Source organism: Leptonychotes weddellii, chromosome 14, assembly GCF_054177405.1.
Source record: "Leptonychotes weddellii isolate Sample4059 chromosome 14, ASM5417740v2, whole genome shotgun sequence".
NCBI classification, from domain to species: Eukaryota; Metazoa; Chordata; class Mammalia; order Carnivora; family Phocidae; genus Leptonychotes; species Leptonychotes weddellii.
Genome location: NC_138382.1, coordinates 72,832,860 through 72,842,429, shown reverse-complemented (window position 1 = coordinate 72,842,429; position 9,570 = coordinate 72,832,860). Strand labels below are relative to the sequence as shown.

Here is a 9,570-nt window from a genome sequence, read left to right as displayed (position 1 = left end):
CCGCATCGGGCTCCCTGCTCGGCAGGGAGTCTGCTTCTCCCTCTGACCCTCCTCCCTCTCGTGCTCTCTGTCTCTCATTCTCTCTCTCTCAAATAAATAAATAAAATCTTTAAAAAAAAAAAAAAAAGATGCTCCCATTGTTCTTATAGCTTAGGAAATTCCAAGTCTTGGGAGCTGTGAGCCAGGAACCACGGATGAAAACCAAATACATATGAAAAACATATTTTGGTCATCTGAATGACCAAATATATATTTCTTTTTTTTTTTTTTTTTAAGATTCTATTTATTTGAGAGAGAGCACAAGAAGGGGGAGGGTCAGAGCGAGAAGCAGACTCCCCGCTAAGCAGGGAGCCCGATGTGGGACTCGATCCCGGGACTCCAGGATCATGACCTAAGCCGAAGGCAGTCGCTTAACCAACTGAGCCACCCAGGCGCCCCAAATATATATTTCTTATAAGTCACAATATCATGGAAAGATTCCAAGTTATCAGAACCTAAAAGTTCGGCAAAGAAGCCCAATGAAGCTGATCCAGAGAATTGTGAGAAATATCTTCATGCTCTGTGCACATTCTGAGAGGTCTATCCACATGACTCTTCCAAAGCCCTCTGTGAGCATCTGGGTCAGTCCTTTTATTTCCAGATCCCTGACCATCTAGCCAAACCATTAGCCACTGCCCATGAATCTGTGTATAGCTGCACTTCTGGTCATCTCTCAGCCTGCACAAAATGGATAACAAAATGCATTGGCCACTGGGAAGGTTTCCCTTTACACCGTCTTTTCAAAGACACTCTTGAATGGGGCTGTGATTTTCAGCAGTCTGTTTCCAGTAGATGTTGGCATGGATGTAGATTGAGGCTCAAAGTTTGGATTGAAGTAGAGGAGGCAATATGGTAGGAGTAGGTGTTAAGAGTATTTTGAGTCACCCTCTCATACAACTTACTTCTGGACATTCCTAAGTCCAATCTCATATCCCATTTCTACTTGATGATGGATTGCTGGGTGCCCAAGCCCAACCTTATGGTTTTGTGGGTCAGATAACATTCAGTTTATCTGGGCAGCTCAGTCACATGGTGACTCAATGTTCTAGTATTAAGAAATAGAGATTAGGGCGCCTGGGTGGCTCAGTTGGTTAAGCGACTGCCTTCGGCTCAGGTCATGATCCTGGAGTCCCTGGATTGAGTCCCGCATCGGGCTCCCTGCTCGGCAGGGAGCCTGCTTCTCCCTCTGACCCTCCCCCCTCTCATGTGCTCTCTCTCTCTCTCATTCTCTCTGGCTCAAATAAATAAAATCTTTAAAAAAAAAAAAGAAATAGAGATTAAAACATTTTTTAAAAAGATTTATTTATGTCAGAGAGAGAGTATGCATGTGCAAATGGGGGAAGGGGCAGAGGAAGAGAATCTTCAAGCAGACACCCACTGAGTGTGGAGCCAGCCCCACCGTGTCTAGCTCCATCTCACAACCCATGAGATCATGACCTGAGCCGAAACCAAGAGTCCAATGCTCAACCGACTGAGTCACCCAGGTACCCCAAAACATTACTTTATTTTTAAGATTTTATTTATTTGAGAGAGAGAGAGAGTGTGTGTGTGTGTGTGTGTGTGTGCAAGTTGGGGGGAGGGGCAGAGGGAGAGGGAGAAGCAGACTCCCCGCCGAGCAGGGAGCCCGATGCGGGGCTCGATCCCAGGACCCCGGGATCATGACCTGAGCCGAAGGCAGACGCTTAACGACTGAGCCACCCAGGCGCCCCTGGATTAACTTTTTTTGGTGAAGTAGGAGAGATTGTCTGTAGAGTAAAATATCTCTGCTGCAATATTCTCTATGAAAAAGTCTTTTCAACTTTGGCATTTCTATGGTAGACACTCCTATAACTATTCACTGAATTGAGTTCTACTGCCTCCCCATGGACACAGGGTAAAATCTGGATTTCTAAATAAGAAATAAAATTTATCTTGGGGCGCCTGGGTGGCTCAGTCATTAAGCGTCTGCCTTCGGCGCAGGTCATGATCTCAGGGTCCTGGGATCGAGCCCCACATCAGGCTCCCTGCTCGGCGGGAGGCCTGCTTCTCCCTCTCCCACTCCCCCTGCTTGTGTTCCCTCTCTCGCTGTCTCTCTCTCTGTCAAATAAATAAATAAAATCTTTAAAAAAAAATTTATTTCAATATCTGTCTTCAACCACCCTATCCACCTTCATCTCGTAACTGCTAGCATTGACAAAGCATTTAGTATGTTTCATCTCATGAAATACATGGTTTCACTCAATAAATATAGATATCCATAGGTGTCATAGAGGCCATTATGTATAAATTATTATATGATAAAATGTCATGTGTGGTATGTACATGCATATACTTTAACCTAAATATCTCATACAACATATGTTCTCCTGTAAGTTGTTTTTCCACACTCAGCAATATGTCATGGATATTTCTCCATGACATAAAGGTTGGGTTTTTTTTTAAGATTTTATTTATTTATTTGACAGAGAGAGAGACAGCGAGAGAGGGAACACAAGCAGGGGGAGTGGGAGAGGGAGAAGCAGGCTTCCCGCCGAGCAGGGAGCCCCATGCGGGGCTCGATCCCAGGACCCGGGGATCATGACCTGAGCCAAAGGCAGATGCTTAACGATTAAGCCACCCAGGCGCCCCAGACACAAAGGTTTATTTACACATTTATATCACCATTTTAAATGATTCACTACTACAGCATTGTAAGAATGCATCAGATTTACTCATAAACATTATGGTGGCTTCCAACTTTTTAATATTACAGTCAGCATAGGAATGAATAAATGTATACATCTTTTTGGATTGGTATTTGTTAGACTATCTTTTTATGTTAAATTCTTAAAAGTAGTATTGCTGGGGGGTGCCTAGATAGCTCAGTTGGTTAAAGCATCTGACTCTTGATTTCAGCTCAGGTCATGATCTCAGGGTCCTGAGATCGAGCCCCTCATTGGGCTCCATGCTGAGCGTGGAACCTGCTTAAGAGTCTCTTTCTCCCTCTCCCTCTGCTCCTCCCCCTCACTCTCTTAAAAAAAGAAAAGTATTATTGCTGTATCAAAAGGAACATACAGGGGCGCCTGGGTGGCTCAGTCGTTAAGCGTCTGCCTTCGGCTCAGGTCATGGTCCCCGGGTCCTGGGATCAAGCCCTGCATAGGGCTCCCTGCTCGGTGGGAAGCCTGCTTCTCCCTCTCCCACTCTCCCTGCTTGTGTTCCCTCTCTCGCTGTGTCTCTCTCTGTCAAATAAATAAATAAAATCTTTAAAAACAAACAAAAAAACAAAAGGAACATACAGGAGCACCTGGGTGGCTCAATTGGTTAAGCCTCTGCCTTCGGCTCAGGTCATGATCCCAGGGTCCTGGGATCAAGCCCCATGTTGGGCTCCCTGCTCAGCAGGGAACCTGCTTCTCCCTCTCTTCCCCACTTGTCACTATCTCTGTGTATCTCTCAAATAAATAAATAAAATCTTAAAAAAAAAAAAAAAGGAATGTACATTTAAAAATTTTGAAACATGGTACCAATCTACCTTCCAGAGATGTTACACCGACTTATATTTCCAACGCCAGGGTATAGATGTCTCATTTCCTGCACCCTCATCAATGCTGGGTATCGCCCCTGAATAAGTAGGAAAATGGTCTCTCATTATTGTTTTGATTGCCTTCTATAGAGGTAAAACATTTTTTTTTTAAAGATTTTATTTATTTATTTGACAGAGAGAGAGAGACAGCTAGAGGGAACACAAGCAGGGGGAACGGGAGAGGGAGAAGCAGGCTTCCCGCCGAGCAGGGAGCCCGATGTGGGGCTCGATCCCAGGACCTGGGATCATGACCTGAGCCGAAGGCAGACGCTGAACGACTGAGCCACCCAGGCGCCCCGAGGTAAAACATTTTTATTGTGAACTTATTAGCCTTGAGTATACATTTTTCTGTGGATTGCTTCTTTAGGTCCTTTCCCTTTTTAAAACTGGATGCCTCATCCTTTTTAAATTAATTTTAAAAGCTCTTGCTCTAAATATTGCAAAGGTTTTCTTCTAAACTCATAGTGGCTTTGTTGTTGTTGTTTTCTTTTTAGTAAACACGTTTTACATCATATATAGTCAAATCTATGTTTTCCCTTAGGATTATTTCTTTTTGGTCTTATCCTTAAAAAGATCCTCCCCACTGCAAAAGCAAATAAGTCATCACCCCCTCACCCACCCTTTATTTTAAAGTAGGCTTCATGCCCAGCATGAAGCCCAAGGCGGGGCTTGACTCACAACCCTGAGATGGGAGACCTGAGCTGAGATCAAGAGTCAGACGCTTAACGAACTGAGCCACCCAGTTGCCCCTCACCTCCTTTTTGAAAAAACTAGTTTCTTCATGGTTTTTATTTTTCTGTAATTAACTATTTAATTTTCCTGAATCTTGTTTTTGCTCTTGTCTCCTCTTCCCTTATCTGGGCCTCCTCCCTCAGACTGGGTCTCTCCTGGTCCCTTCTCCCTCCAGCAGGATATAGATTCTTAAGGGACCTCAAAACTAATGTCAGGCAATTTTAGCCCTAAGGCTGAGGTCCCCACCTGCAGGATGTGTCCACTGGTCCCAGCCAAATGAATGCAGTTTATATCCACCGGAGGACTCGTAGCCTTTGGGTGCTTTTCCACAGGGCACCAGGGCTGGCAAAGGCTCATTATAATGTAATTCTACCAGAGATGGCAGGAGGGAGCGGTGTCCTGGAACCCTCATGCTCAGGCCATCTGAGTTCTGCCATTCAGAACCTGACAGCCTGGCCATCTTAGTGCCCAGGACAAAGCCCAGGTGCAGAATACGCTGTCCCTGGGTCCTCTGCCCTCAGAGAGTGCTCAGGGTCACCAGGCCCTGTCACTGGCTCTCCAGGGGGAGTCAGTGAGGCTGTAAGCCTCAGTTGTCCACATAGGCCCCAAGAAGGATAACACCCAATTCCTTCCATCTGAGCCTAGACCATCATATCCAGATAGTATCTGCCACTTTATAAAGGGAAACATTTCCACAGGTAAAATTGTAGGCAGAGAGGTGCTGGGTTTACCTTCAGGGTGCATGTCTCCAGGCCTCACAGGCCCTGCGGCTGGTCACCCCCCCGGATTGCAGTCGGAAGTGGGGCCTTTCAACAGAGCCTGGTGGCAGGAGATCCCTGCAGGCCCACCCTGGGGAGCGGGGGACCATGCAGTGGAGGGAAAGGAGACAACCAGTAGTTTAGTGATTGAACACCTACTGGCCTTCCCATTTCACCACCAGCCTGGCCAGAGGCCCGCAGGCGAGAAGGGGGTGAGCGAGGCCGGAGCATGGGGGGAGGGGGGGCAATTGTGTTGAAAGGACAAAGACGAAGTGGGAAGAAGCCAGCAGATGACCCCACCACCTTCCCTCTGCAAAGACAATGCACACAGAGCGGGAATCCCTCTGCTCAGTGGGTTAGTGCCAGTGGCCCGTGAGGTCAGGGAAGCCGGAGCACCCGTGAGAGCAGGGTGAGAATCGGCGGTCACTGGGTGAGGAAGCTCTCAAAGGGAATGTCTCGGAAGCTTCGGAGGAAATTCAGACGCAACAACAACATGCTCAGAGCCCCGATCTCCCCAACTGAGGGTAGCTTCTGATTCTCACGTTAGTACTTGGAGAAGTGGAAAGAGTGAAGCTTTGGAGGGGGAAGGTAACAACAAAACCCACGAAAAACAACTGAAACCAGCTCCAGGGACCCAGACAGGCAATGAACAGAATGACTGGCAGACAACAGGCGGTTAGAATAAGTCACAAGTAATGCGTTGGCCCAAGAAGTGTTCTTCCAACTTAGAGATTCCGCCACCTCGGTTCCAACAGACTGCTGTCGGAAACGTATCTCATAATAGTATTTGTTAAAGCCCCGAAGAGGAGGAAGGTGGGCAGACAGAAAGGGTTAGAATGTCCCCGTGGCCTAGATTCTGGAGAAAGTAGCCTGGAGACACATTTAGCCTAGAGAAGCCCAGAGAGGGCTGGAGGGAGACCGTCATGCTCTCACCGAATATTTAAAGCATGTGTGGGTCCTGGGGCATGGAAGGAGGGCCAAGGGTCAGAGAGGCGCATTTTAGGCTCAGGAAAAGGACGTTATCATGGAAAGCTGTTAAAGATGCAGAGTCTCTTGGGAAGTAGCCAGTTTCCACAAGCAAGTAGACACTGGAGATTACTTACACGGGCTACTTACCGTACGAATCCTGGCATTGGGGGGCGGGGAACAGGTAGCCTGGGAGGTGCCTTCCCACTTTTATGAGAGTGTAAGGTTCTTCCCCTTCCAAGTTGAGCACTCTGGGGAAAGGGGCCGAATTCCAAAAGAGTTACTCTCTGATTCGCACATTTCAAAGTGCATGGCACCTGAAGGCGGTACCAGCAAATTGGCAGGATCCATTCTAGCTCAGAGGCTTGGGCCATACACAGCCCCTGGTGGGGCCCCAGGGAGCCCGGGGAAGGACAACGGCGGCAAATCTTCCGTTGGGACACAGAGAAGAGTGATGGGCTGATCAGAGTGCCAAGGCTAGGGCGAAAAGGGCTAAAGAGCTTTTGAGTGCCAGGATCTCACTGCCTTTGCAGCAAAACTTGAGGTGGGCTTGTTGCAGAGCTGGGGCGGGGGTGGGGGGACAAGCAACACCTAGCTCGTCACCCCAAATGGGAATGACGCTATCCCCGTAGAGGCTCAGCCAGACTGTTCAGATCTAAGCTCCATTAGGCCAGATGCAGGAACAAAAGAAGCCCTAGTAAGCAACCTCTTTCAAAGATGAGGGGCAGGGGGACGCCTGGGTGGCTCAGTCGTTAAGCGTCTGTCTGCCTTCGGCTCAGGTCATGATCCCAGGGTCCTGGGATCGAGCCCCGCATCGGGCTCCCTGCTCCGTGGGGGGCCTGCTTCTCCCTCTCCCACTCCCCCTGCTTGTGTTCCCTCTCTCGCTGTGTCTCTCTCTGTCAAGTGGATAAATAAAGTCTTAAAAAAAAAAAAAAAAAGATGAGGGGCAGGGAACCTATTTGTTGTCTCAGAGTTGGACCGGAAAGGGACGCAGCTCTGCCCCCGCAGACCCAAGCAGGTTGCCCTGCGGGTGACCGCATTATAATCCAGTGTTAGCATAGACAAACCTACCCCTAACCCCTTTAGAGTAACAGTACGTTCTTGACCGCTGACAGCTAGGTCAACAGGCTTTATTATAAACCTCCTGCCAAGCAGCCCACAGCAGTCACCCAGTGAGGGCTCCACGGCAGGACCCCAAGCTGATGAGGTTCTGCCATGTTTCCTTCCAGGTGGCCTCTTTCTGCTGTTTGTGTTCTGGAAAGTTTTGCTGACAAAAGGTGTGCAAGCCAGGTCTGTTGTGAAAAACAAGGAAAACATCACAAGATGTTAAACATAAAAGTCACTCAGCCCTGAGGGGCTTTCAAGGAAATGGCCTAGGGAACGGGGATGAAAACCAGCAAGCAATTACCGGATTGGTGGTTGTCCTTTGACATTATAAAGGACATTATAAACATCCCTGAAGCCAGGAGGGCTTAGCCAGTTGTGTGACTTGTAATGGGAAGAAACCAAAGTGAAGACAGATCGTGCCTTCAGGGCGAATGAAAAGAGCCCGCTACTGCCCGTGGCCTTCGTCAGCAAAGCAGCTCAACTGAGGTCTACACAGCCCCGGCTCCAACTCAGTGTATCTGCTTCACGTGGTGCTCCCATTTCCAGGACCTCACCCCCTCGGGATGTTCCTCTACCCCTACCAGAGAGGAACGCCCCTGACTCTTGACCTTCGGCTGCCTTTCCAGCCTTAAGGAGAAAGCCTATGGGAAGCCATTGCTTCACAAATTATCTGAGCCTTGAGAGTCCCAACTCCATCATTTTATAGATAAACTGGGACTAAAGAGGGTGAGGGGCCTGCTTAAGATCACGGTCAGGCACAGGCCGGCTAGAACCAGACCTCCAGACTTGAAGTTGATGCACTTTCTCCAACGCGCCCTTGAGTGGCTCACGAGTCCCCCCGCCCCCAGGTAGCACCTGAAGCTGGTCCCTACACGGAGCTTTTACACGAGGGGCCAACTCCCTGCCCACTGGACTGAAGAGGAGCCCTCCTGAGAAGGGAGGCCCCGTTTTCCGGTAAGGAGCAAGGACCCAGGCAGCTCCAGCAGACTAGGAGCCAAGTTTAATCCCTGCCTGTTTCCCAGCCATGCTGCCCCACTCAAACCTCCCAGAATACATGCATTTGCTCATTCGTTCGATCCCTACTGGTGCGGTGCCAGGTCCTGTGCTAAGGATACACAGGTGAGGGAGACAGTCCTGGACCCCTGTTGTCACGAAGCTTACAGGCTAGAGGGAGAAACATTAGCTGAACAATCTCACTCATCAATATACAATTACCAGCTGAAATACTTGCTCTGAAGGGCAGAAGGCACGCTGCTCGATCCGTGCCCGGTGAAGGGGCTCGATCTAGAAGGGCTGCTGCTGTAGGCAGGGGCTCCCTGACTGAGGGAGGCTGAAATCTGAAGTCGAGTCAACCGGCTAACGGGGAGAAGAAAGCTGGAGACGGCGGACACAACGCGTACAGTGCCACGCTCCGCGGCGGGAGTGAACACGGCACATTCAAGGGAGCCAAGGGGGAGCTTCTGCAGGCAAGTGGGGACAGGGGTCACCGGCGATTCTTTCTAGGGGAGACTGTGCGCACACGGGGGGCCCCTGACAATCGGTCTTCGCCACACCCGAGGGAGGTATATAGAAATACACCTGCTCCTTTGTCGTCTTCCCAGCACTATGGTGGCATAAGAGCTTCTTATGAAATCCTCCCCTCTCAAAAACAGCGGTTACAGAAATTATGACACGGCAGACGTTTGTAGAGCCAGTGGGGCTCAGGGAGGCTGGAGGGGCAAACACAGAGGGAGGTCGCAGCCCATTTGCTCTAGCAGCATTTTTATTTACAAACAGCAATTTCCATTGACTTTATACCATAAAAAAGCCATTTACAAGCAAGAAACAAGAATTCAGAACAAAATTAAGCAGCACTGAAATATTCATGTCACAAATCTAAAACAAAATGAATACAAGAGTAAAATATCATTTGAATAAATAGTCTTAAATTCATGCTATAAAATAATCCTTAATGGCAAGTTACTAGTTGATACAGCATCCGCTTAGCTAGCTTCATTTACTTCATATGGTGATGAAGTGTGGGCTTGTGAGGTTACCAGTTTATATTGCAAGATAATGACACTGTGTTAAGTCATTCAAATTGCTCAACCATTTATAACGGAAAAAAATGTTAGCCCTACTAATAAAAGTGGTGAGAGAGATGGTTTTCACATTAGGAAAATGGTCATTCTCAAAGAAACCAGGTAAGTTTACCTCTTACTATAGTCAGGGCAGCAACCAAAGGCTTGGGCAGCAAGTCCAAAGGTTGAATTCACAGCATACTTGTCACTGAGGGGCAGCAAGAGGTCTGGTTACTGCGTCTGCGGCAGGGCTCGCTCCAGGACTTGATCAAGAACTACAGGAGCCCTGTGTGCCAGGCCCAGAGGGGAACCAGGGAAAACAAGGTCCTCTTCCGGGCCGAGAAGTCGAGCACCGGGCAGAAACAGTGGA

At 48.6% G+C, this 9,570-nt stretch overlaps 1 protein-coding gene across 1 annotated transcript in view; it reads right to left on the bottom strand.

The window, feature by feature from the left end:
• The window catches only part of RALGPS1 (Ral GEF with PH domain and SH3 binding motif 1), a 315,256-nt gene that overhangs the window by 281,971 nt on the left and 23,715 nt on the right, over positions 1–9,570 (bottom strand). The gene's annotated exons all lie outside the window — the stretch shown is intronic.